Source organism: Rattus norvegicus, chromosome Y (assembly GCF_021556685.1).
Source record: "Rattus norvegicus strain SHRSP/BbbUtx chromosome Y, alternate assembly SHRSP_T2T, whole genome shotgun sequence".
NCBI lineage: Eukaryota > Metazoa > Chordata > Mammalia > Rodentia > Muridae > Rattus > Rattus norvegicus.
Window position 1 is genome coordinate 60,244,644 of NC_141555.1, and position 26,499 is coordinate 60,271,142.

The following is a 26,499-nucleotide window of genomic DNA, read 5'->3' on the forward strand; positions in this document are numbered from 1 at the left end:
GTTCAGCGATACCACTCAACCCTACCAAGGACTCACTGAGCTTTCCCAAGGACCACGTATTTCTTCCATTTTTTATACCAAGACAGGAGGGCAGCTTCTTTATCCCCATCTCTGATCTCTTAATCCTCTTTGTTCTCTCTCCCAAATGTCTGTTTACACTGAATTAGATGCCAATTAGTAAACCTTAGAGGTACAGAAGGAATATCTGAGAGGCATTTGCAGTCACAACAACACTTGTGACATCACAGAAGAAGCTAGTAATCTCCGGGTTACATGAGATTTTTCAGAGAGGGCTTAAGGATGATGTCACTGAGACGTGCCATGGCCTACCAGCTAAACAGCTTTCCTTACATTGACCAGATTCAAGGATGCACTTTCCAGGTGTGTCTCCTGTGATACACACTCCATCTCTCTAAAGTTACAGACTTTAATTTGCTTCATTAGTGGTTACGTGCTTTGAAATTGAAAAATGTAGTCAAGAGTTTGGAATGGGTAGAAAAGATATTGTAACATGGATTGGAGGAGATTCTTCTGGATAATAATTTTACTCTCAGGTATATTTCGTGAAATAGAGTTCAATTTTCTAGATTTTCTCTGTTTCCCAAAGGCCAGTATTTTCCCTTCAGACCTTAAATTGAATGAATATTGTATTTCACTTTCTCATTGTAAATTTCTCGGTACAGGACATGATCAATCTTGCTGAATGAGTACTCAAAAATTCTGTTTTCCAATTTCATTTTCTGCAATGATTTTGGCAACAAATGTGGCCCAGCCATAGAGTGAATATAAGAGTGTAAATATTCTGTACCTACTTGAAAAGATACAGTCCCAAGTACTTATTTTAGGTAAAAATTGCCAGTCATCAGTAAACCAAAGGACAACATGGACTATAGAATTCAGTTCTCTAGTCCCATTTGATATCAGTTCTGCATTATCTACCACACTGTGTTCCCAGGGCCAGACATGAGGGTTTTGGGTGTTTTACCATGATTCTTTCTAGGGGAATAATACGATACAGGAGGAAGGGCAGGGAGAGGAATGGTTGAGGTGCAGGAAGTTGAGGTGTAGTGAAACCTCAACTTCAGTATGTTCATAAGAACAGGAGGGAATCTGTGGCATTTTCATTTGTTGATTCTCCATTCATGACTTCTTTCACAGGAACCATGTGAAAATTCCACCTATCCTCATAACTGTAGGAGCCACCCGTGTATGTATACACACACACACACACACACACACACACACACACACACATACACAAATCACTCACCAAAACTATATAAGATTGATGAAGCTAAGGAGTGCATTCTGTCAGGGACAAGGATATAGATATTTCCTGAGAGACACAACTAGAGCATATCAAATACAGAAGTGAATGTGTCGTTGTAAAAATATAAAAATAAAAAAGTAAAGTTGTCTTTTACCCTGATAACGCTGGCACTAAAGTATCTGAATTTCTCTGCTAGATATATTGGCAGAAACACATACCCACTCCTCGGATACCCAATGTTTCGTGTCGACCACACTTTCCTATACACAAACCCTCACATAAAGAATACACAACACAATAATCTTTGATCCAGTTGATTAGATATAATTGCCCACTTAGACATACAATTAATGTGATCCAACATGCAAACAAACTCAAAGATACGGACACATGATCATTTCATTAGATGCGGAGAAAGCATTTGACAAAATTCAGCAACGATTCAGGAAAAAAGTCATGGAAAGATCAGGAATTGAAGGCCCATATCTCAACAGAGTGACAGAAATATACAGCACACCTCTAGCTAAGATAAAACTAAATGGAGAGAAACTTGAAGCAATCTCACTAAAATCAGGGACTAGACTAGGCAGACCACTCTCTCCCTAGTTATTCAATACAGTTCTCCATGTCATAGCTGAAGCAATCAGAGAGCAATTGGAAGACAAAGGGATACAAATTGACAGGGAAGAAATCAAAATATCACTATTTGCACATGATATTATAGTATATACTTAAGTGATCACAAAAGTTACACCAGAGAATTTCTTAACCTGATAAACAACTTCAGAAAAATGTCAGGGTATAAAATTAACTCAAATATACCAGGAGCCTTCTTCTCCTCAATGTATCAATGAACAGGCTGAGAAAGAAAATAATGAATTCACACATTTCACAATAGTCCCAAATAAAGATATTATCTTGGTGTTGGATTAACCAAGGAAGTGAATGATCTGTATGACAAGAAGTTCAAGAATCTGAAGAAAGAAATTGAAAAAGGTCTCAGAAGATAGAAAGAGCTTACATGTTCATGGGTTGACAGTATTAATATAGTAAAGATGACCATTTAGCCAAAAACAATCTACACATTCAATGCAATCTCCATCAGAATTCCAACTCAATTCTTTAATAGATGATGAAAGAGCAATGTGTAACTTCATTTGGATTAAGAAAAAGCCAGGATAGTGAAAACTGTCCTCAACAATAAAAGGACATCTGGGGGAATCATCACCGCAGAACTCAAGCAGTATTACAGAGCAACAGTGATAAAAAATGCATGGTGTTGGTACAGAGTCAGACAGATTGACAAGTGGAAATGAATTGAAGACCCAGAAATGAACCCACACACCTATAACTTGATCTTTGGCAAAGGAGATAAAACAATCCAAAGGAAGAAACATAGCATTTTCCAAATAGACGGCTGGTTCAACTGGAAGCCAGCATGTAGAAGAAGGCAAATTACCCCATTCTTATGACCATGTACAAAGGTTAAGTCCAAGGTAATCAAGGACCTACACATCAAACCTGATGCACTCAAACTAATAGAAGAAAATGTGGAGAAGAGTCTTGAACACATGGGCACTGGAGAAAATTTCCTGAACAAAACACCAATGACTTAAGCTCTAAGATCAAGAATTGACAAATAGGACCTCATAAAACAGCAACGTTCTGTAAGGCAAAAGACACTGTCATTAGGGCAAAACTGCAACCAACAGATTGGGAAAACATTTTTACCAATTTTATATCTGATAGTGGATAATATCCAAAATATACAAAGAACTTAGGAAGTTAGACCATAGAAAGCAAAAAACATACTAATAAAATTGTGTACAGTGAGTTACAAAACATTCTCAGCTGAAGGTTATCAAATGGACAAAAAACAACTAAATAAATGTTCAACATCCTTAGTCATCAGGGAAATCCAAATCAAAACAAATCTGAGTTTCCACCTCACACCAGTGAGATTGGCTAAGATATAAGTCTCAGGTGACAGCAGATGCTGGCGAGGATGTGGAGAGAGAGGAACACTCCTCTATTGTTGGTGGGATTGCAGACTGTACAACCATTCTGGAAATCAGTCTGGAAGTTCCTCAGGAGGTTCCTCAGAAAATTGGACATTCCATGACCTGAGGACCCAGCTATACCTTTCTTGAGCATATACCCAAAATATGGTCCAACATACAACAGAGAAATATATTTGACTCTGATCATAGCAGCCTTATTTATAATAGCCAGAAGCTGGAAAGAACCCAGATGCCCTTCAACAGAGGGATGGATACGGAAATGTGGTCCATCTACACAATGGAATATTACTCAGCTGTCAAAACAATGACTTCATGAAATTCAAAGGCAAATGGAATGAACTAGAAAATATCATCCTGAGTGAGGTTACTCAATTACAGAAAAACACACTTGATATACACTCATTGATAAGCAGATATTAGCCAAAAAGCTTGAATTACCCATCATGCAATACACAGACCACATGAAACTCAGGAAGGATGACCAAAATGCAGATGCTTCACTCCTTCTTTAAAAGGGGAAACAAAATACCCACAGGAGGGGATAAGGAGGCAAACTTTATAGCAGAGACTGAAGGACCTGCCGTCCAGAGCCTGGCCTACATGTAGCCCAGACATATACAGACGCCAAAACTAGATAAGATGGATGAAGCTAAGAAGTGCAGGCTGACAATGACTGGATATTGATCCCTCCTGAGAGACACAGCCAGAGTATGTCAAATACAGAGGCAAACGCCATTAGCAAACCACTGAACCAAGAATGAGACCCCATTTGGAGGAATTAGAGAAAGGATTGAAGGAGCTGAAGGGATTTTCAACCCCATAATAATAACAATGTCAACCACCCAGAGCGTCCAGGGACCAAACCACAACAGAAAGAGTGTACATGGACTGACTCATGGTTCCTACTGCATGGAGCAAAGGATGGTCTTGCTGGGATCAATGGAATGAGAAACAATTTTTTCTGACATGGTTTGTCCCCCAGTGTAGGGGAATGTGGCGAGGGGTGGGGAGGCCGTGTGGGGCTTTGAACTCACTTATAGAAGGGTAAGGGGAAGGGTTAAGGGGCTTATGGACTGGAAACCTGGAAAAGGGAATAACATTCGAAATGTAAAGAGGAAATACCCAACAATAGGACAGAGAGAGAAAGAGAGAGAGAGAGAGAGAGAGAGAGAGAGAGAGAGAGAGAGAGAGAAAAGAAGAAGAAGAAGAAATAGAAGAAGAAGAAGAAGAAGAAGAAGAAGAAGAAGAAGAAGAAGAAGAAGAAGAAGAAGAAGAAGAAGAAGTAGAAGAAGAAGAAATAGAAGAAGAAATAGAAGAAGAAGAAGAAATAGAAGAAGAAGAAATAGAAGAAGAAGAAGAAGTAGAAGAAGAAGTAGAAGAAGAAGAAATAGAAGAAGAAGAAATAGAAGAAGAAGAAGAAGAAGAAGAAGAAGAAGAAGAAGAAGAAGAAGAAGAAGAAGAAGAAGAAGAAGAAGAAAAAGAAGAAGAAGGGGAGGAGGAGGAGGAGGAGGAGAAGAGGAGGAGAAGAGGAGGAGAAGAGGAGGAGGAGGAGGAGGAGGAGGAGGAGGAGGAGGAGGAGCGAATTGAAACAGAAAGAAAACTAAACTTTCATTCTTCCCCATTCCCTGTCGTCCTCAGCTGTTGTTGAGGCAGTCATGTTAGTGAGACGTTATGAGTGTAATTTCTGGTGCTACTTTGAGACACCATCTCATGGTAAACTTTAGTCTCTTACAATCTCCTTGCCCCTCTTCTGTAATGTTCCTCAGCCTTGAATCAAGTGACATTTTGTAGATAGAGCCATTGAGACTGGGCGTGAAGTTTCTATCCTGCATTTTTTTATGGCTGGGATTTTCACTGTGATGTTTGTTGCAGAGAATGTAATTAATTCTGTATATAAGGACACATGGCTTTGATTGTTGTTAGGTATGATACTGGCTTAAGTAAGTAAGAGGCTGTACATTCTCCCCCATAACCACAGCTTCAATAGCCTTATAAACATGGGTAAATTACCAGGACCATCCATGTTCATTGAACAGGACTTAAGTCAAGTTAGAGAGCTGTTGGCTATCACCAAGCTATTTATGTCACTGCACTGCCCTTGTGGTTATCCTGCCATGTTGATCATTGTGTTTCACAGGCATGAGGTGAACAACACTTGAACCTGACAAGACTGATGATTGTAATTACAGGTTATACTAGAAATTAGACCTGTGCCTGGCACATCTTTCTGTATAAGAATAATGACTTTATGATAGGCAGGAGGATGTAAAAGTTAAATTTAGTCTTAACCTAACAAAAGGAAATTAATCTTTTTCCTGCTATAGCACGTTTATTTAATTGAAGTAAAATAAATCTATTTCATTGATGTTGGTGAAATGTAATTTAATAATATAATCCTAACTCCTTTTATGTGATTAAAAGTCACAGATAGTTGGTAGCTGTCATACTGTGTAAAACCCAATCCTGATGCCAGTTTTACACATTTGGGACAATGACATATTCTCTGTTTTATGCAAATGCATAGTAATAATGAACAAAATTATGTACAAAGCTTCATGGTTTAGGTAACTAATTGCATGTATCCAATTGTATCTAAGATAATTTCATATTAGCTAGGTTTCAAGGGCATAATAATTTTGATTAAATTATTAATTAAATATTAAAATAAGCATACTTGGGTTACAAAGTATACATGGAAAATAAAATATATTAGAATAACCAAAAATATTTGTTAAAAGCAAACTGATGAAAATATCTTCTATATAAAAGCACCCTGGAGCTATATGTCACCTTAAAGTTTTATAGTGTGTTGCAGTGATGTGGTTTAGCAGATAAAATTTCATGCCATGAAATACCAAGAACCTAAATTTGATACCTACACATATATGTTTGGAAGACTTCTATATTCACTATATGACCAGAACACATAAAAGCTTACACAGAATATTAACAATGTGAATAATGAGAACAATAATAATAAGAAAAAGTAAAAACAAAACTCTAGGAACATTTTAAAGAAATAATGTATTGTATTGGCCTTAAAATAGGAAATTGAACACATTTTCTTAGTACATTAAGTATGAAAAGAAAAACTAAAAGGCTTTTACTTCATTCTATATGAAAGCAAAGACACATGAGATGGTTTGTGTAAAGAAAGAGAGAACTGCAAACTGTAAAATTAATATAGTCATTGCAGAGGAAAGAAGCAGACACTAACCCAAGGTTCTATAAGTAAACATTTGGAGGATTTACTGCATAATATTAACATATTTAATCCAACACATCTTAATATGATAAAGGAAAGAAAACTGGAAAAAATGCCTGAATGTGCTCTCATCACCTAGAATGTGGCAAGATGTCTCAAGTTCAAAGATACCCTGAAATACATGAGAAAATTTTAAATAGTTTGAGTTTATTATGGAATAAGTATTATAGTATTAGCTTAGTGGTTAAGAGCACTTACTGCTCTTTAGAGCAAACACGTTCACTTTCCAACATCCATGAAGCCACTTGCAACCAGCTGTAAAGCAGCTCCAGGGGATCTGACATCTCCTGGTCTCCCCAGGTGCCTGTGTTCATGTGCACAAATCTATACATAGAAGTTCACACATAACAGATATTAAAATAAAAAGATTCATGAATGTATTTTCTGCACATATTATGAATAGTAAGCCTTTTATGTATGCAAATACAATTGAAGCAAAGTAATAAGAAAGGGGAAAATTCGCAAATAGTATGAAGAGTAAGTTAAGGATTAATGCTTACACAGTTCAGTAAGCGTAAAACGCTAAACTTCACGACTGAATTGCAATGTACATGTTAAAAAGAATCTAGCATTTGATATATGAGTGAAACTATTTTATAAATTATTTTATTTATTTACATTCATTTCATTGTACACTCTCCTGGTCCCCTCCCACAGTTCCTCATCCCATTCCACCTCTTCCTCCCCTGACTCCACGAGGATGCTCCCCAGATCCTACCAGGCACCATAACCCCTGGGACCTCAAGTCTCTCAAGGATCAGGCCAGACCAGGCCGTCCTCTGCTGTCCATGTGTCTGGGCATCACACCAGCTTGTGTGTCCTGCCTGGTTGGTGGCTCAGTGTCTGAGATCTCAGCGATCCGGATTAGTTGCGACTGCTGGTCTTCCTATAGAGGGTGCCGTCCCCTTCAACTTCTTCAATCCTTCCCCTAATTAAAGAACTGACAGAAGTCAGAGACTGATACCTTTTTAAAATAAATGTACCATTTAATTTTGAATGGTATAGTATGGGTTCTCATGTAAAATTGATGGCAATATGTATTTTTTAGAGTCTTCTGAGATGGAAATTTGGCAGTATTTATACAAGTATTACATTATTTAAGAGCCTTGACATCCTTCCAACAATGTGTTTTGTAATTTATACAAAATATAATGTAAATAATCACCATTGAGTACAGTGCATGAGTCAGTCAGTGTTCATGCTGATTTTCAGTAATGAACTTTAGTTAATGAAAATATAAATAATCTGAATTACACAGGTAGGCTATTATTTAAACAAAAGAGTATATTACTATTTCTTAATTGCATGATGTTACATGAAATATTTCCCCAAGCACATGTATTAAAGATATATTGTTAAATGAAAAACAAATGACAGAATATTGCATTATGTAATCAAACTTCATAAACAGAAGACTTACACATATTCTATAATTTTGTCAATGAAGAGTAAACCTGATACAAGAGCAGGGGAGGCAGTAGACAGAACACTGGGAGTTCTAGGTCAATTTGAGCTACACAATGAGACCCAATTTTAAAAACAAATAGAGCAGATTTGAAAGACTGTCTGCCAAACCGTTCTTAGTGGTTACATTTGGAAGTTTTAAGAAAGCAAGTTATTCTTTGACAATTCCATACATGCACAACACATGTATGGAAGCCCTCTACAGTCCCAATCTCGTATCTGCCCCAAACAACATATCCTCTTTGGACCATATCCCCATAGCATGTGGATGTCTTTTATCTTTTTGCTTCATGACCCCCTGGATTTAACCTGAGCCTCTTCTTGAACATGGGCATGCAGCTATACATTTAACAACAGGCAAGACACCCGTGGCTACATCACTTTCTATTCTCCAGCACTGCGCTTAGTTCCTTTGAATCAGCAGGATCAATATTATATAGGGTCTGTCAGATAGATGTAACTATTGTGAGTTCCTGAGTCCCACAGCTGTATCATGCTCAGAGGACAGCACCTCACAGATCTCCTTTCCTATTCATTAGACCTTGAAAGAAGTCAAGATCTTCACATCACCTTATCTCTAAACTGGAAGTTATCTCCAATGGGTAATCATTTGAAAATGAAAACTTAATTTTCTCCAAGGGAATCTCACTGCGTACACAAACTAATTTTAAGAGTAGACTGTGTATAAAGCACTAAGGGAATTGAACATCATCTTTGGAGAATCCTTGTCTCATGAGGTGTCAGGACTTTTTCTTCATAATTTCTACTTCCTTTTGTTATTTGATTATTTATCTATTAATTTTTACTCGGTATGTTTTGTGTATATATTTTTTCCTGGTTTTATGTTTCCATGGAATTCCTGAGTGTGTGAATGGAAGTCTGGGTCTCAGTGTCTGTATCTGATTCTTGTAGCCTGCATTGGCTCTTTTCTATCTGCTTGTTTGTTCTACTCCAGTTCATTAACTTTCATTTGATTTTTATCCCTTAGATGACTGTTTTCTAGTGAGAGTCAGAAGAATGTAGATACAGATGACTAGAGAGGCATAGAAGAATGGGGTAATAGAGGGAAGGGAAATCATAATTCAAATATATTGCACAAGAAAGTCTAATTCTAAGAAAAGAATTTTAAAAATATACTTTCTAGGGCCTGTCTACCCCTTTTCTCAAAGTCCAAACTAGCTCCATATCAAAAGTTAATGAAAATATTTTAAACCGTTTCGAAGGCACAGAAAATGATTTATTTACAGCCAATCTGGAACTGCCACTATGAGAGTGTAGCTTCTGTAGAGTTGCAATAATGCAGCAGGAGAGTCTTTAAAAGCTTTCAGAGACATCAATCCACTGAAGTTCAGTGGGAGCTTCACATGATGGATGTTACAAGTTTTGAATGGGAAGATATACATTTTCGATACTTCAGTTTTCATGAAACACTTCAAGATCAAATTAAATGTTGTATGGGATACAATCATGGCATAGGTATGTTCCTTTGAAATTTTCAAAATTAAACCAAGTAATACTAAAATATCATTAATAAATCAGAACATATTGTATCCTAAGCCCATATCAACATGACAATTAAGAAACAAAAGTAAATGTGTATCAGTGGATAAAAGCTGTTTCTGGAGAGGCACTGTTCTATTTCTGGGACAATTTCACTTCATTGGTAGATGGGTTAAATCAAAGTCTGATAATGAAGGCCTTGCTGTAAAAGACCATTCTCTCACTAAGGGACTCTCAAACACTGTTGTATAGGGCACTAGCATTTCAATCAATCATCTGAAGCAAGTTTTGCAATATCTTTATAACATTAAAATGACTGTACAGCACTTAGTATTCATTAATATCTCTTCTTCAAGCACAATATTTCTCATTTCATAATTTGGTGTATCAAAATTACAAATTCAATTTCTTGTAAATTATATGATGAAGGTGATGATGATGTTGATGATGGTGGTGGTGGTGGTGGTGGTGGTGGTGGTAGTGGTGAAGATGATGAAGAAGTCAAAAACGATCTTTTGGACAGAGAACAAAGCCCATACTATCTTCAGTGTTTTTCCTGTCTTTAGTGTGTCTATGATCGACAGTGAGAAATAATCTATTATCAGTGCTATGTTGGGAAGGAGAGGTTTAAGCTCATCAAAAGCCCACAAACCACCAGCAGAGAAAGCCAAGAAAACTAGGTAAGATTGATGAAGGAAGAAGTGCATTCTGCCTTGACCTGGATTTAGATACTTCCTGAGAGACACAGATACAGCATGTGAAATACAGAAGTGAATGCAAGTAGCAAACCAGTGAGCTGAAAACAGACCTCTTGTTGGTAAATTTTGAAAAAGGACTCGAAGAGCTGAAGGTGCTTTCAACCCGAGAAGAACAACGATGCCAGTGAACCAGTGCTTTCTCATAATAGACCTATATACAAAGAAAGTACATGGACTAACCTATGGCTCCAAATGCATATGTGGCAGAAGATGGCCTTTCTGGTCAACATTGGAAAGAGAAGCCCTTGTATTCCCTACTTTGTCTCCCAGTTCAAGGGAATGCATTGCGGCAGAAAGGCTGCTTTGAAAAGAAGGAACGGGTAGGAAACTTATGGGCAGGAAACTGGAAAGGAAATAATATTTTCAAAGTAAATATAGAAACATCCAGTTAAAAAAATCAATAAATTTTGCTAAAAAATAAAAAAGAATGATATAAGAGAATAAAAGCTGCCAAGTAAACACACATATTGACACAGAAATCTGAAGTGTTATTCAGAGTAATACTAGTGGAAAGACTGAGATGATGAAGTCTCAACTAGAAGCACTTCTCTAACCCAGATATCAGTGTCAGACACAAACTGCACTATAGGAATCCAAAGCCTGGAGGAGTTTACTCAGAGCTGAGGAGACAATACTTGTTTTTCCCTTCTTTTTTAGGACCTTTTCTACTTGACAAAAAGAGTAAAGGTCATGACGTCTCAGGAAAATAACTGTGCCCTTCACAGCACTCGGCTTTTGGTATCAAGACATTAATGATATAAACTCTCTGTCTTCAAGGAACCATAAGAACAGAGAAGTCCAGATAAGAACAGAGAAGTGCAGATGCTTCGGAGAGTCTCCCAGCTCCTGATTCCCTCTGGTGGAAGACTCAGATCAAGGCTATGTCTTCAGCGATACCACTCAACCCCTACAAAGGACTCACTGAGCTTTCCACAGGACCACATATTTCTTCCTTCTTTTTTATACCAAGACAGAAGACCAGCTTCTTTCTCCCCATTTCTGTTCTCTTCATCCTCTTTGTTATCACTCCCAAATTGGCTCTGAATTAGAGGCCTATTAGTAAACCCTAAAGGTACTCAAGGAATATCTCAGGGCAGTTGCAGTCACAACAACACTGTGACATCACAGAAGAAGCTCGGGCTCTGCAGGATACAAGAGAGTTTTCATGGAGGGCACAATGGTGATTTCACTGAGAACTGCCATGTCCTACCTGCTGAACAGCTTTCCTTAGATTGACCACTTTCAAGAGTGCCCTTTCCAGGTATGTCTCCTGTGACACAGTGGAAACCTTTACGTACTCCATCTCTCTACAGCTAGAGACTGCTCTTTTCTTCATTAGTGGTCACATGCTCTGAATGGAGAGAGTTATTCAGGGGATCGGCATTGGTAGAAAAGATTTAGGAACATGGACTATAGGAGATCCTTCTAGATAATATTTTATTCCCAGGTTCATTCCTGTGAAAAACAGTTCAATTTTCTAGGTTTCCCAATGGGCAGTATTTTCCCTATACACCATTAATTTATTGAATATTGTATTACACAAATGTGATCATGTTCTTGTTTTCTTCTCTTGCTTAGTGCTGAAAAAGGTGATACCCAATTCTGTATTAGAACAAATCTTACATAGTACACCTAAAAAAACAAATTATTCCCAAGGACAATGTAACTTCATAAGTAAGCAATTTGAATTACAGAGAAATGGTTAAATATTGTATTATTTATCTTTAAAAGGACTCTTATAAGAACCTTTAAAAAAACAGAAATCTAAACGTCTGTATAAAAATGTCATATCTGCTTTAAATAATCAGAATGCACATCTGTGATTGGCAATCCTTATTAAATCCTATCAGGAGGCTGAGGGTAAAACTGGGTCAGAAATCAGTCATCAACAGTCCAGCCTCTGTGACAGTCACACCAGTAGTCTGTGGCACCATCGCTCTTGATCCCTGACCTTAAAAGGTCCCAGCCTGTCCGACCTTCAAATTGTTCCATAAACTGTTTTTTTTTACATCAGAGTCAGTAGTGAAAACTTCTTAGCCAGCTTCACGAATAATTTTATTTTTCCAAATGCTTTTTATGGGTGGTGGTTGGCGCTGACCATCTACATTTCTTCGGGCAACGATAGAAGCACTGATCTGCCCCAGAGGCAATTGCTAAAAGACCTGGACCACTGTTATTGCAAATGCCAATGGCACTTCCCTCTGAGTGGTGGGAAGCTCCATGAGGATTTTCATGAACTTCTTAGATTAAGAGAGATATGAATGCAATAACTGAGAGACACTCTGCAAGAAGTCCTCGTTGGGTTCGTGAATCTCCACGGTCCAAGAAGGCTGTGCTGAAGAGTGGGCCATACCCCAGGAGTTCTTTTTTTTTTGTTGTTCTTTTTTTCGGAGCTGGGGACTGAACCCAGGGCCTTGCGCTTCCTAGACAAGCGCTCTAACCACTGAGCTAAATCCCCAGCCCCTACCCCAGGAGTTCTAAAGCTCTGTTCTATTCCTCCTTCACAGGCATTGGCCATACCCCATGTCAGAACCAAATGTGAACCATGCTTTTACCCTGGATAGAATTTCAAATACTATACTGAGTAAGGAGTGTGGGCAGGATTACATTGTCCTTGACTTTAATGGAATTGCTTTACGTTTCTTTCCATTTAGGTTGAAGTTGAATACTGGCCTGCTGTCCATGGCTTCTATTATGTTTCTGCATAGGACTGGTATCCTTGATCGCTCTCATGCTTTTAACATGAAGGGGGGTTGGAATATTTTTGCAGGTTTTTTCAGCATCTAATGAGATTATCATGTGATTTTTTCTCTTTCAGTTTCATTATATTGTGAATTATATTGATGGATTTTCAGCAATTGAACCATCCCTCCCTCCCACAAGAAATCAATAATTGCACTGCATAACCTACAGAAGGGATCTCATATCCACATGCATACTCTAACAGCTCCCCCAAAAAAACAAAAACAAAAACATGCAAACCAAAAAACCATGCACCCTACAGAACAGACCTAATACTCACATACACACTCAAACATCCCAATCAAAAAAAACAAAAACCAGAAAACATGCAAGCAAAAAAACCCTGCTCCTGCAACATCAAAATTGCATGAACTAAAGATCACTTCTCATTAATACCTTTAAGCATTAATGGCCTCTACTCAACAGTTAAAGGACACAGGCTAACACAATGAATTTAAAAACAGGATCCATCCTTCTGTTGCACTCAAGAAACACAGGGGTTGGGGATTTAGCTCAGTGGTAAAGCGCTTGCCTAGCGAGTGCCATGCCCTGGGTTCAGTCCCCAGCTCCGAAAAAAAGAAAAAAGAAAAAAAAAAAAAGAAAAAAACACAATCTAGCCACCGAGATGGACACAACTTCAGACTAAGTGATTGAAAAAGGATTTCCAAGCAAATGGACACAAGAAACAAGATGGTGAAGCCATTCTTACATCCAGCAAATCAGACTTTCATCCAAAAGTAATGAAAAGAGATGGAGAAGGACACTAGGACACTTCATATAGATCAGAGGAAAAATCCACCAAAATGACATCTCGATTCTGGATGTCTATATGCCAAAGACAAAAGCAGGAACAATGTTGAGAGAAATATTGCTGAAGCTTAAATATTACATCGAACCTCAAATATTAATAGTGGGGAACTTCAATGTCCCACTCTCACCAAGGGCAGATCATTGAGACAGAAACTAAAAATAAATAAATAAATAAATAAATAAATAAATAAATAAATAAATAAATAAAATGTTGTAACTAACACTCGTTTCAAATAAATTGACCTCACTGATATCTACAGAATATTTCACAGGAACCCAAAAGTACACTCTTTTCAGTACCTCATGGAACCTTATCCTATACTACCATGTTCTCCATCACTAAGCAAGCCACAGCAGATACAGAAAGACTGTGCTAACCATTGGATCTTCTCAGAATACCATGGATTAAAACTGGAATTCAACAATAAGAAAAAGTCTATAAACTCATTGAAATTCAATAGCTCGCAACTGAAGAACCACCAGTTCAGAGAAGACTTGAAAAAAAAGGGTACCTAGAATTTAATGAAAATGAAGGCACAGCTTCTCCAAACTTAAGGGACTTAAGGAAAGCAGTGCTAAGAGGAACGTGCACAGGAGCAGCACAGAGTGCTTTCATAAAGAAACCAGAGAGACCCCACACTAGCAACTTCCCAGCACACCTGAAAGCTCTAGAATAAAAAGAAGCAAATACATATTAAAGGAGGAGACAGAGAGAAATGATCAGACTCGGGGCGAGAGTGATCCATCAGAAACAAAGTGAATCCAAAGATCAACAAAAACAATAGCTGGTTCCTTGGGAAAATCAAGGAGACAGACAAACCCTCAGACAGATAATGTAATAGGTGGAGAGACAGCATCCAAATAACAAAATCAGAAATGAACAGGGAGCCGCATCGATGGACACTGATGAAAGTCACAGAATCGTTAGGTCTCACTTCAAAAACCTGCTGTCTACACAATTAGAATCTCTGAGTTAAATGGATGATTGTGTAGATGGATAACACTGACCACAGGTAAACTGATGTAAGATGAACTATGTAAATAGCTCTATAACACCTAAAGAGACACAAACAGTAATTAAGTTTCCTCACTGAAAAATCCTCAGGGCCAGATTGATTGAGCGCAGACTCCTACCAGATCTTCAAAGAATTCTCAACCTTCTCCAAAACACAGAAACAGGAGGAAAACGCCAAACTGATTCCAGGACACCACTGTCGCCCTGACACCGAAATCACAAACGACTCAACAAAGAAAGAATTTCAGACAAATTTCTCTTACAAACATTGGTGGAAAAAATACTAGGTAAAATGCTCGAAAATAATATCCAAGGGAATATGAAAACCGCCATCCAGCACCATCCAGTAGGCTTCTTCCTGAGGCTGCAGGAGTGAATCAGTCTATGAAAACCCATCAAAGTGATCCACCATATAAGCAAACTGAACTGAAAAAAATATTCTGCCCTCAGCACTTCACATTAATGTGTGAGCTCTACTTGGATTTAACTTTTTGGTAGTTGCATATCATGCAATATATACGTACAAAATACATATATATTTTAATAAAGTAACATATTAAATTGTTATATCGTAACATTATAACATATAACTAATATTAATATATTAATATTAACATATTGTATTTTTACATTAAATTATTATATTAATATGGTAAATATAATTAATATTAATATATTATGTTACTATATTAAATTAATATATAGTGATATAATAATATAAGTGATATATTACACTAATGTGTCAAAATTAATATATTGATTATTAATATATTTAATATGAATTATTAATATTCACTATTACACAATGGTGTGATGGAGCAGAATTGAAGAAACAAGAAAAAATGCAAGACTATCTCATTATATGCTGAAAAAGCCTTTGACAAAATCCATCATCCTTCCCTATTTATGGTCTCAGGGAGACCAGGGATGTCAGGCACATACCTAATGCAATAAAGTACTAAAATAAATACAAAAATATTACATAAAATGCAATAAAGCAGGCCAACAGTTAATATCAAAATAAGGGGGGGCGAGCAAAAGGGAATTCGACTAAATTGGAGAACGAGAACAGACTGCTCATCTAGCAGCTTCCTCAGTAAATTCCTTACATTTTCAGCTAGAGCAATAAGACAACCAAAGGAGGTCGAGGGGATGATATCGCAAAAGGAGAACTCAGTGTATCGCCATTCACGCATAATATAATAGTGAACATATGTGATCCCAAAGTTTTACCAGAAATGACCTACATATGAAAAACACCTTCAGCCAAGTGGACGGAAGAAAAATTAAATGAAAATAATCTGTCATGCAAATGACAGAGAGGCTGAGAAGAAATTATGGAAGAAATGCCAATCACAATGGATATATGTATATATATATATATATATATATATATATATATATTATAAAATATGAAATATAAAATGACTCTGACCTAGCACGTCAGAAACATGTCTTGTGTGAAGTCCAATCTCTGAAGAGAGAAACTGAGGAAGGTAGCAGAAGTCAGAAAAACCTCCCATGCTCAGGGACAGGTAGGATTAAGAGAGTCAAAGACGCCATCTTACTTTTGGGTGTAGATTCAAATCTATCTCACAGTCAGGTGTGACATGGTTGCCAAGGTGCATGCAGGACAAGAGGCAATCTTGCAGTCACGTGTGGAGTCAAAAACGACATCTTGTTGTTTGGGTGTGAAATGGTTGCCCAATGGGCACACGTGACATCGTTGGCTGTGGAGCAGGGTCAACCTGAAACATCTCTGGCTTTCTAGAATGCAGATGGTGTCACAATTTCTAGATCACATCAGTCACCGAAAATAACCAGGGTAAAAATCTCTGACAGAGGGATGGCGGCCATTACTGGAGAAGGAAATGACTTTGATGTCCGTAAGACAAAACTGCTCATGACATGGCCATTCTGTCACCCGTAGCATCATGGGATGAGATCTAGATTTAGAAACTGAATGTTTAATATTTCTCTGGGAAATTTTAGCCTGCTCCCGATGGTTCACTGTTATCAGGAAATATTTGAAGTGGAATACTATGCAGCTATGAAAAATAAGGACATTGTGAAGTCAACTAGATGGAACGAGTTGAGAAACCTGAAACTCCTCTGGGTGAGATCATTGAAGACCTCGAGAAAAAGGAACAGTGGGCCTGGGTCACTGAAGACACAGATGTCCATAGAAAATACAAGAGTCATGACTGAGGAAGAAACAGCAGTGTCTACTGGACTATGGAGCAATGGTTAGAGCCCCTACAAGGGGAGATCTCTATTTACAGAAAATTTGATCCAGAAATACTGTTGAGGAAAGCTTATTGGCATTTCCAAACCCAATGAGCCCATAAAGAAAACACAGAATCTGGTTATTATAATTATAATCTATAAACGTGTATTGGGTAGATCTAACGCTATCATAACTTATTCCCCAACCATAAAACCCCTTGCTACATGTGCTTTCTCCAGGCCATATGGATTGTTTCCATCATTGCTTCCTCCTCTTTTTCTTCAGTCCTCTCCCTTCCCCTCTTACCCTCTTCTGTCTCTCTACCTAACCCCACGGTCAAACCTCTAGTACCAACTTTCCCCTCCGGCTCTCAGTAATAGGCTCTAGCATTTACTGACCAGTTAAAATGGGAAGAAGGTTCATATGCGATCACCTGAGTTCATGATAGAGGGCTACTCGGGGGGAAACCTCCTTTGAGGAAGCAGATAAATATCAGGATACAAATTGAATTTGCTGGGGGAAGAGGAAATCTGTATAATGACTTAAATATCTATCCAGTGGATTCTGAGAAAATGGGAAATTTTCTTCCTAAAGACCCAGCTATACCACACCTGGTCTTATATCTGAAAAGACCTGCCATACCGCAAGGACATGTGCTCCATCATGTTCCTAGTGGATTTCTTCATAATGAATAGAAAATAGAAATAACCCAGATGCCCCTCAACCAAACAATGGCTACAGATAATGTGGTTCATTTACACAATGGAATACTACGCAGCTATGAAAAATAAGGACATTGAGAAGCTGCGGTCAAGTATATGGAATGAGAAAGTATTGTCCTGAATAAGGTAACTGAGACCCAAAATAACATGTACACATTCACTTAAAAGAGGGTATTAGCCATAAAGTACAGAATTCACACACTATGATCTACAGAACCAAAGAGGATAAACAAGTAGGAAGGGCCAAGAAAAATGCTTGAATTTCACTCAGAAGGAGGAATAAACTAATGAGAGGAAGCAGATGGAAGGGAAGGATTGGGTGGCGGAGGGGATGGGAAGGGAAATGGGGTTTGAGAATCATTTCTTGGGAGAGACGGACAAGAGGGACAGAGGGCAAGAGAATAGACTGAATCAGTGACTGTCCAGGGCGGGCGCTTTCTCTATGATTATCCTGCAGTCTGCGATGGGTGAGGCTGCCCTGGTGTCCATGAGGGTGACTTTAGCTGAGACTCGGTGCAGTGGGGATACCGAGACCGAAATGGTCACTTTCCATATCCACGGAGGACCCCAGGTGGAAGGATAAGGACACAAACACACCCCAAAATTTTGACCCAGAAATTGCCTTTTCTATAAGAGACACAAGGACAGAGATCGAAGAGGAAATGAGGGAATGTTGACAGGACACGTGACCGGATGTGAGACTTATCCTATGGGCATACGGCAAACCCTGACATTATTGATGGTCCTTCTTGTGTTTGCAGACGGGAGGGTAGCGTTATTGTCCTCTGCAGGCTCCACCGAGCAGCCGACTGACACAGAAGCACAGACACACGGACAAATATCGGATGGAGCTCAGTGAGTCTCACTGAGGAGCTGAGGGAAGGACTGACAGAGGCAGAGGAGCACAATGGTCCTCACGTGGGGTCACTAACCCGTCGCCTGTCTGTGGATCCTGTTCTCCTACCCGGCGGCGTTTTCAGGACCTGGTGGGAGACGATGAATCTCGTCCTGCAGAGACTTGATGTGCCAGGGGAGAGGGTGCACCCAGAGGGGTCCTCCACTCTCTCAGAGAAGTAGGGGGGAGGGTAGGAGGAGGGACTGTAAATGGTGGGGGCCTGGAGGGGTGTGGTGACAGGGCCGCATTCAGAGTGTTACCTGGTGAATAGATACAAACATTCTAGCAAGGGGCGCAGGCATGACATCACGGGGACTGTGGCGTGACATCATGGGTGTGGGGCATGAGATTGTGGGGGTGGGGCATGACATCGTGGGTGTGGGGCATGAGATTGTGGGGGTGGGGCATGACATCGTGGGTGTGGGGCATGACATCGTGGGGGTGGGGCATGACATCATGGGTGTGGGACATGGCATCATGGGAGTGGGGCATGACATCATTGGTGTAGGGCATGGCATCGTGGGGGTGGGGCATGACATCATGTGGGTGGGGAATGACATCATGGGTGTGGGGCATGACATCATGGGAGTGGGGCATGACATCATTGGTGTAGGGCATGGCATCGTGGGGGTGGGGCATGACATCATGTGGGTGGGGAATGACATCATGGGTGTGGGGCATGACATCGTACGGTTGGGGCATGACATCATGGGGTTGAGGAATGACATCATAGGGATGGGGGCATGGTATCATGAAGCTTCATGGAAAATAGAACTAGAAAAAAAAATCAGCCCGAGAGGGAGCTGAGACCTAGAGACGCAAACATGGCGGCGTTTACCTATGGATGGTATCGGCTGTGAGATAAATCTTATTCTATCTACGATCCACACATGCAGAGAGGACACAGGAAAGGAGGAGGCCTGTGAGGGGGAAAGCATCGACCTCTCTGAAAGGAAAACTGGAACAGATTCTGTGGGTGAGTGAGGGCGACTGAGGACAGGAGTGGAAGGTCGGTGGGGACGATGGAGGGAGAGCGCGGTGCAGAGAGAACCGGCCAGAATTAGGGGACACACGGGTTAATGCAGAAACTCGATGGATGCGCTGGTTCACTCATGGTGTCTAGAGGGCAAACTCCGGAGGATTTAATCTGACAGAGAACGCAGAGTCCGAACCTGCAATCCTTTGAAATCGAGCAAGTGGGACGTCAGGGGTGGGGATGGGGCACACTCAGTGGAGTCGGTGTCTGAGGAGGTCACATGGAGATCCCTGAACAGCAGACCGAGGCTGGGACAGAGATTGTAAAGATATAGCAAATGAGGCCTTCCTGGTGCCTTAAGCCTCCATCGATGTCAATGCACCCGAAAACCCATTTCCCCTCTCCAAGGTTTGTGTAGCCCTCGTTCACCCTGAGTAAAATATATGCACACAGCGGGTCCCTGAACACCTTCTCACAGAGCTGTGACACGGAAATCCTTGGAGCAAACCCCAACTCACTTGCAGGCAGAACAATCTTCTGTTGACCGACTAGTTCCTGGTCCCTCTTCATCCTTTCACACCTGGACACTCTAGGAAGCATACATCAGAGATGTGTGTGTGTGTGTGTGTGTGTGTGTGTGTGTGTGTGTGTGTGTCTGTGTGTGTGTGTGTCTGTGTGTATGTGTGTATGTGTGTTTGGGTATATGTGTTTGTGTGTGTGCATATGTGTGTTTGTGTGTGTGTCTCTGTCTGTGTCTGTGTGCATCTGTATATTGGTTATCGTCTGTGTGTCTGTGTTTGTGTATATGTGTGTGTATGTGTGTGTGAGTGTGTCTGTGTGTGAGTCTGTATGTGTTTATGTGTCTCTCTGTGTGTGTATACATGTGTGTGTCTGTGTGTTTGTGTATGTGTGTCTGTGTCTGCGTGTTTGTCTCTGCCTGTCTGTCTGTGTCTCTCTGTGTGTATGTCTGTTTCTCTAACTGTCTAGGTCTCTTTGTGTGTGTTTCTGTGTATCTGTGTGTGTGTGTGTGTGCATGTGTGTGTGTGTGTGTGTGTGTGTGTGTGTGTGTGTGTGTGTGTGTTAATCATGCATAAGCTAACCATCCTCACACAGACTGTTGGGATTGCTTTTCTTTTTGGAAGGTTGGCGAATCTTTCTCTTGTCCTAAGAAAAGACCACCCTGGTTCTCAACTCACTCTGTGATGTCATGACAGGTTGAGTGATTTTCATGTGTGAGGAGTCTGTCCTATTGAAAATTGCTTTCCTGGATACAATATCACTTGAAAAACAAATCTCAACATTTACTTTCCTTATTCCATGATGCCTTGAGGGGATTACTCCATTATTATTATTATTATTATTATTATTATTATTATTATTATTTTATTGTTATTATTATTATTATTATTATTATTACTATCATCATCATTATATATTATTATTCCAGGATTATTCCATCATATTATTGTTTGTGCTGTTACCAGTGTGCTAATGTTAACTGATGGCAGGAAGATTTTGCTTCATGTGGGTCCCATTGGACGGCCAAGTTTTGGTTCTTGAAACTGAAATTTTTATTTAGATGTTCCCAAGAGCAAATACATGCAAGTACAGAAAGTTCCTTGGTCTTCTACATGAGAGTGACACCTTCACGTAGTCCTCTTATCTATTTGAGAAACAGAATTTAGATGAGCAATGAAAAGGTTGGTGACCAAAGACCCAAGTTAGGGAGAAATAAGACAGTTTTTCACAATGTTTCTGGCTTTGGGGATTGATAGACATTACATAACCACCTTTTCATTCATAGCAGCAATAGTCAAATTAAATAATAGTAGGCAGAAAATTTTAACAACATGTGTGTGCTGGCTAATTTAAATTCCCGTATTTCATCTCTAGAACATTATATATTCTCTTTCAGGTTCTTCTTGAAATTCTTTGAAGACGTGAAAACCGGTATGTGTTTATGTGTACACATTCATAAAGCATGGTCGTCGCTCTAGTGATGGACAGAAGACACGACTGTCAAGAGACAGACTGACTTTCTTACCAAAGAAATAAAACTTCAACTTCATGGAGGCAGTTTCGTTCTTCGGTGCAGAAGTTTAAAATCCCCTGAGAAAGCTTCCTACAGCCACCGTTTCCTGTATATTGTAATATTCTAGGATGTGGGTTTGTTCTTTGCATTTTGTTTCAAGATCTACAAGAAAGTTTCTATTGCATATACTATTTGGAGATGTTGTCTTTTATCTTTTCTATACATGGATTCTGGGTTGTAGACTCTCAGGCATTTTCTGATCCATCTCTCACAGTAAGGGCTGCAAGTGAGATGAGTCTTCATCAGGAATAAAGGGAAGAAGACAGATAAGGTAAGAGATGACTCCCTGATGTATTTATCCCTGTGAATCTGAGATGACTGTTGTCATCAACCTGTATATAAACTTTAACTTTACAACAAAGTACACTCACATGAGTTTAAACCTTTGTACTTTTCATTGTGTAAATACTTGCAATAAAGAGAGCTTTCAAAGTGATAAAGTTGTGTGATGTGTGTAACTCATTTAATAGATTCTCTTGTAAAACGTAATAGAATATATAAATGGTTTTCCTTCATGTTGAATGTAATGAAGACAGTGTCTCTTCTAACAATATATGTAGTAATTCTGGCCTCTTTAAAATTTAATAAGTTCATATCTTGCCTAAACATCCACCACAATTACTTATGGGATACTCCCTATTCTTACTCAGTGTTTTTTCCTAAATATTGACTTTAAAAAGCATTTAGCAGAATACATATTGAGGAGGATGGAGGGAGGGAGGAAACTGAATGGGAGGGAAGGTAGAGAAGGGAGTGGGTAGGAGGAATTAGGTAGAGTGGGTTTGGAGGAATTAGGTATAGTGAATTCAGGGAAAAGAGGATGGAAATCACAAGTGTGGGGTGCGCATCTCTAGGAAGTGCCAGAGACCTGGGAAAGGCGAATCCCCTGGGTGTCTATTGGGGTGACTCTAGCAGTGGGGATACAGATCCTAAATTTGCCACTTCTGTAGCCAGGCATGACTCCCAGTGATGTGAGAAGGAAAAACCCACCCAAAAAACCTTCAATCCAACATGAACACAGCCTACAAGACCTTCAGAGACAAAGATAGAGCAGACATGGAAGGAACGTCCAACCAATGGTTAGCGCAGATGGAGACCTACCCCGAGGGCAATCATTGATCCCTGTCACTATTAAAGATTCTCTATCGTGATTGCAGACAGAATCATAGCATAACTGTCCTCTGAGTGATTCCACCCAACAGCTGAGAGAAACAAGTGTAAAGATTCACCACCAAACATTAGCTGGAGCTTGGGGTGTCTTTAAAAAAAAACAGGTGAAGTATTGAGGCCCAGATGATATGAGGGACTCCACAGGAAGACCAATAGAGTCAACTCACGGGGACTCTCGGGGTTTGTCAAAGACTGAACCACCAACCAGAGAGTGAACATGGACTGAACCTGAGCCCCCAGGACATAGGTAGGAAATGTGTACATTTTGTCTTTTTATGGGTTTATGTCAAAGGGTGTTGGCGTACCTTGAAGATGGAGACCGATATTGGGATGTAAAATGAGTAAATAAATAAATGAATTTTAAAGACACACATATCCCATCTGCAGATAACATGTTTTGGGAAAGCCCAATTCTAGTTGTTCGGTACCCACATGAAGACAAAGCCTGTGGAGGGCCTATGCCCTTAGAGGCCATAATCCTTTCATTCTGTTCTTCCATCAGAGTCCCCAAGCTCCACCCGTGGTTTGGATAGTGGGTTTCTGCTTCTGTCTGAGTCAGCAGCTTATGGAGTCTCTCAGAGGGAAGCCATGATGGACTCCTGTCTGCAAACCTAACAGAGCGTCATTAACAGTGTCAGGGATCGGTGCTCATCCATGGGGTGGGTCTCAATCTGCACTAACCATTGGTGGATCATTCCTCACTCTCTGCTCTCTGACCCTGCATGTCCTGTGGTCAGAATAAATTTTGGGTCTAAAGTTGGTGTCTCTATCATTCCATTTGTGTTACTCTCTGGCTACAGGAGACAGCTTCTTCAGGTCCATATCACTGAGGCTGTGAGTCTCAGCTAAGGAAACACCCATGATTCATGGGCATCTCTTACCCCAGCTCTCTGCCTCTTTCTGGAAGTGACCTCTACCTCCCCACCCCATCCATCTAGACTGCTGTGTCTGGCCTCAGTAGCAGAGGGTGTGATCACAGAGACTGGATATGCAAGGTGAGGAGATACCCGTGGGGTCCCCTCCTGCTCAGAGGAGAAAGGGCTGGGGGAAGGATTGTGAGAGGGGTGAACTGGAGGGGGGCAGTGTGCAGCATGTAAAGTGAATAAATAAACAAATTAATGTGAAAATAACTAAGTCTACTTGAAGGTAAGAAGCAGGTGTGTGTGTGTGTGTGTGTGTCTGTGTGTGTGTGTGTAACTAAGTGAATTTGAAGTTAAGAAGCAGGTGTGTGTGTATAAGTAAATTTGAAGGTAAGAGCTGTTATGCATGTGTCTGTGTGTGTGTATGTGTGTGTGTGTATATATATATACATATATATATACATATATATATACATATATATATACATATATATATATATATATATATATATATATGAAAGTAAGAAGCTGGTGGGTGTGTGTTTAATATTAAATTATCACATTTGAGAAAACAGTGGTCTATGCAGAAGACAGGACATCTTAGGCACTATATTTACAAAAAAATGGCGTTTGCGGAAGATGAAGGAATGATTCGGTGATTAATAGCATTATATGTTCTTCCAGAGAACCCGGGGCCGATCCCCAGCTCCTGAGTGACAGCTCACAAGTGGCTGTAATTTCAGCATCACGGAATCTCACACCCTCTTCAACCTCCTGGACACTAGGCATGGATGTGCTGCACACGTGAACAAGCAGGTAAAACTCTTACATATGTACAACAAAAAGTATAAAAACAGAAGAGCAGTCCCTGGTTGACATAATTTGATTTTCGTGAATATTCATAGTGATGATCACAGTCAAATAAACACTTTATTGATCTATAATGCAATCAAAGCCGCTAAATGTTAATGATCACATGAGTCACTTAAAATCTATTTATTTAGAAAAATTGTAATAAAAATGTGCAGTAATTAAATTAAAATTTTATTAATATACAAATTAATAAACATTAATATTCTCATATAGAGCTGAAAATAAGACTTTCCACATATTTGTTTGGCTTTTATAAATATTGCAGTATGTGGTTAGTTTGTTGTTGGTTTTTGTAGGAGTTCATTTCCAGGTATTAGCCCATAAACTCTATAAACTCATGCAGAATACACTACAGGAACTAAGGCCCTCCTGTGTTGAATCCAGGAAGGTTGCCATCTGTTTTCCTTCTTGTCTGATCAATTTTCTCTACATACATTTCAAGGATATTTTTGTTCTCGGATTCTTGCAGTTTTGGCAAGCTGATATCTGATAGCTGATAACTGGAGAATATTTAGTTTTTGAAGATCATATTTGAAGCTATTTCCTGATGTCTGCACTATCAATGTTGTAGATTTTCAAATCAGTGACCAAATGAACAGCTATTCAGCGACTAAACATGCCTTATAAATACTGTTGTTTTGTCTTTTTGAAAGAAGAAGTCAGAAAGGGATGGTGTTTGGGGTAAGGGAATCTGTGGGGGAAAACAGGAAGGAGGACAGCATTTGAGACATAAATAAATTAATAAAATAAATAAATACAAAAATAAAGCAGAAGTCAAACTATACAAGAAAATCAGATTTAATTGATAAGAAACAGTATGGTTTTATATCGTAACATAATTCCTGAATTTTATAAACTTTAACCAATCTAATGACTAATTCTCAAAAATCAGAAAATTGAAAAAAAATGTTACAAGTAACACAGTAGGTTGACCAAATAATAACAACAATGTTTCTAGAACTGTACACTTTCTATGCCTGTATCCAATCCAGAAATCCAGTTGACATTTAGTTATTGCATGTCTTAAGTCATTCTATTCTGTGATAATTCATTACTATTTTTATCTTCTGTGACCACACTTTTGAAGATTAATAACTACTTTGCTAGAATGTCTCTGAATTTGGATTTGCACAGTGATTTTTCTCTTTTAGGTTGAGATTATACGTACTTGACACAGATACCAAAAAGTGTTTCTTGCTTTGCTTATCGCAGTTAAGCATTAGGAGGATGCCTGTCATCTTAACAACAACCAATTATGGAGTAATGAAATGATTTTAAATTATTTTCCTTTCATAGTTAAAGTATTTTAATGTATTTTTCTTTTGTATTTTCTTTTAAAGTAATAGAAGTAATAGGAAAATTACTTAAAGCCTATATAAAGACTGTGTGTCTCTTCAAAACTTTAGTATTTGTTTTCAGCATCTCGGTCATTTTTTTACAACATTTTGACCTGAAGGGTCCTTACTGCATGTAAGTAGACTCAGAACCATGAGTCCGAGGAGAATATAATTATTGTCTTTCTGTTTGGGTGACTCATGCCTAAAACATTACTGTAGTTTTAGTGTCATGGTAATTTTTTTAATGACTTCCATATTTTCAGCACACTTAAACAGAATTTTATTTTGTTTCATTATACTCATAAAGACTCAAGATTCTAATTTTATGTTATTTTATTTTCTTATTGAATAACAACCTGAATCTAATTATCCGACACTAGCTGACTTTTATATTTGTATTCTGTCACTTGTAAACCCACTTCAATTACTGTATAATGTGTGTATGCATGCTTGTGTGTGTGTGTGTGTGTGTGTGTGTGTGTGTGTGTGTGTATCTGAAGCT

General features: G+C 39.1%; 1 pseudogene; it reads left to right on the plus strand.

The window, feature by feature from the left end:
- The first annotated feature begins 18,989 nt into the window (after positions 1 to 18,989).
- Positions 18,990 to 26,499, plus strand: part of LOC147998054 (large ribosomal subunit protein eL19 pseudogene) — a 42,123-nt pseudogene continuing 34,613 nt past the window's right edge.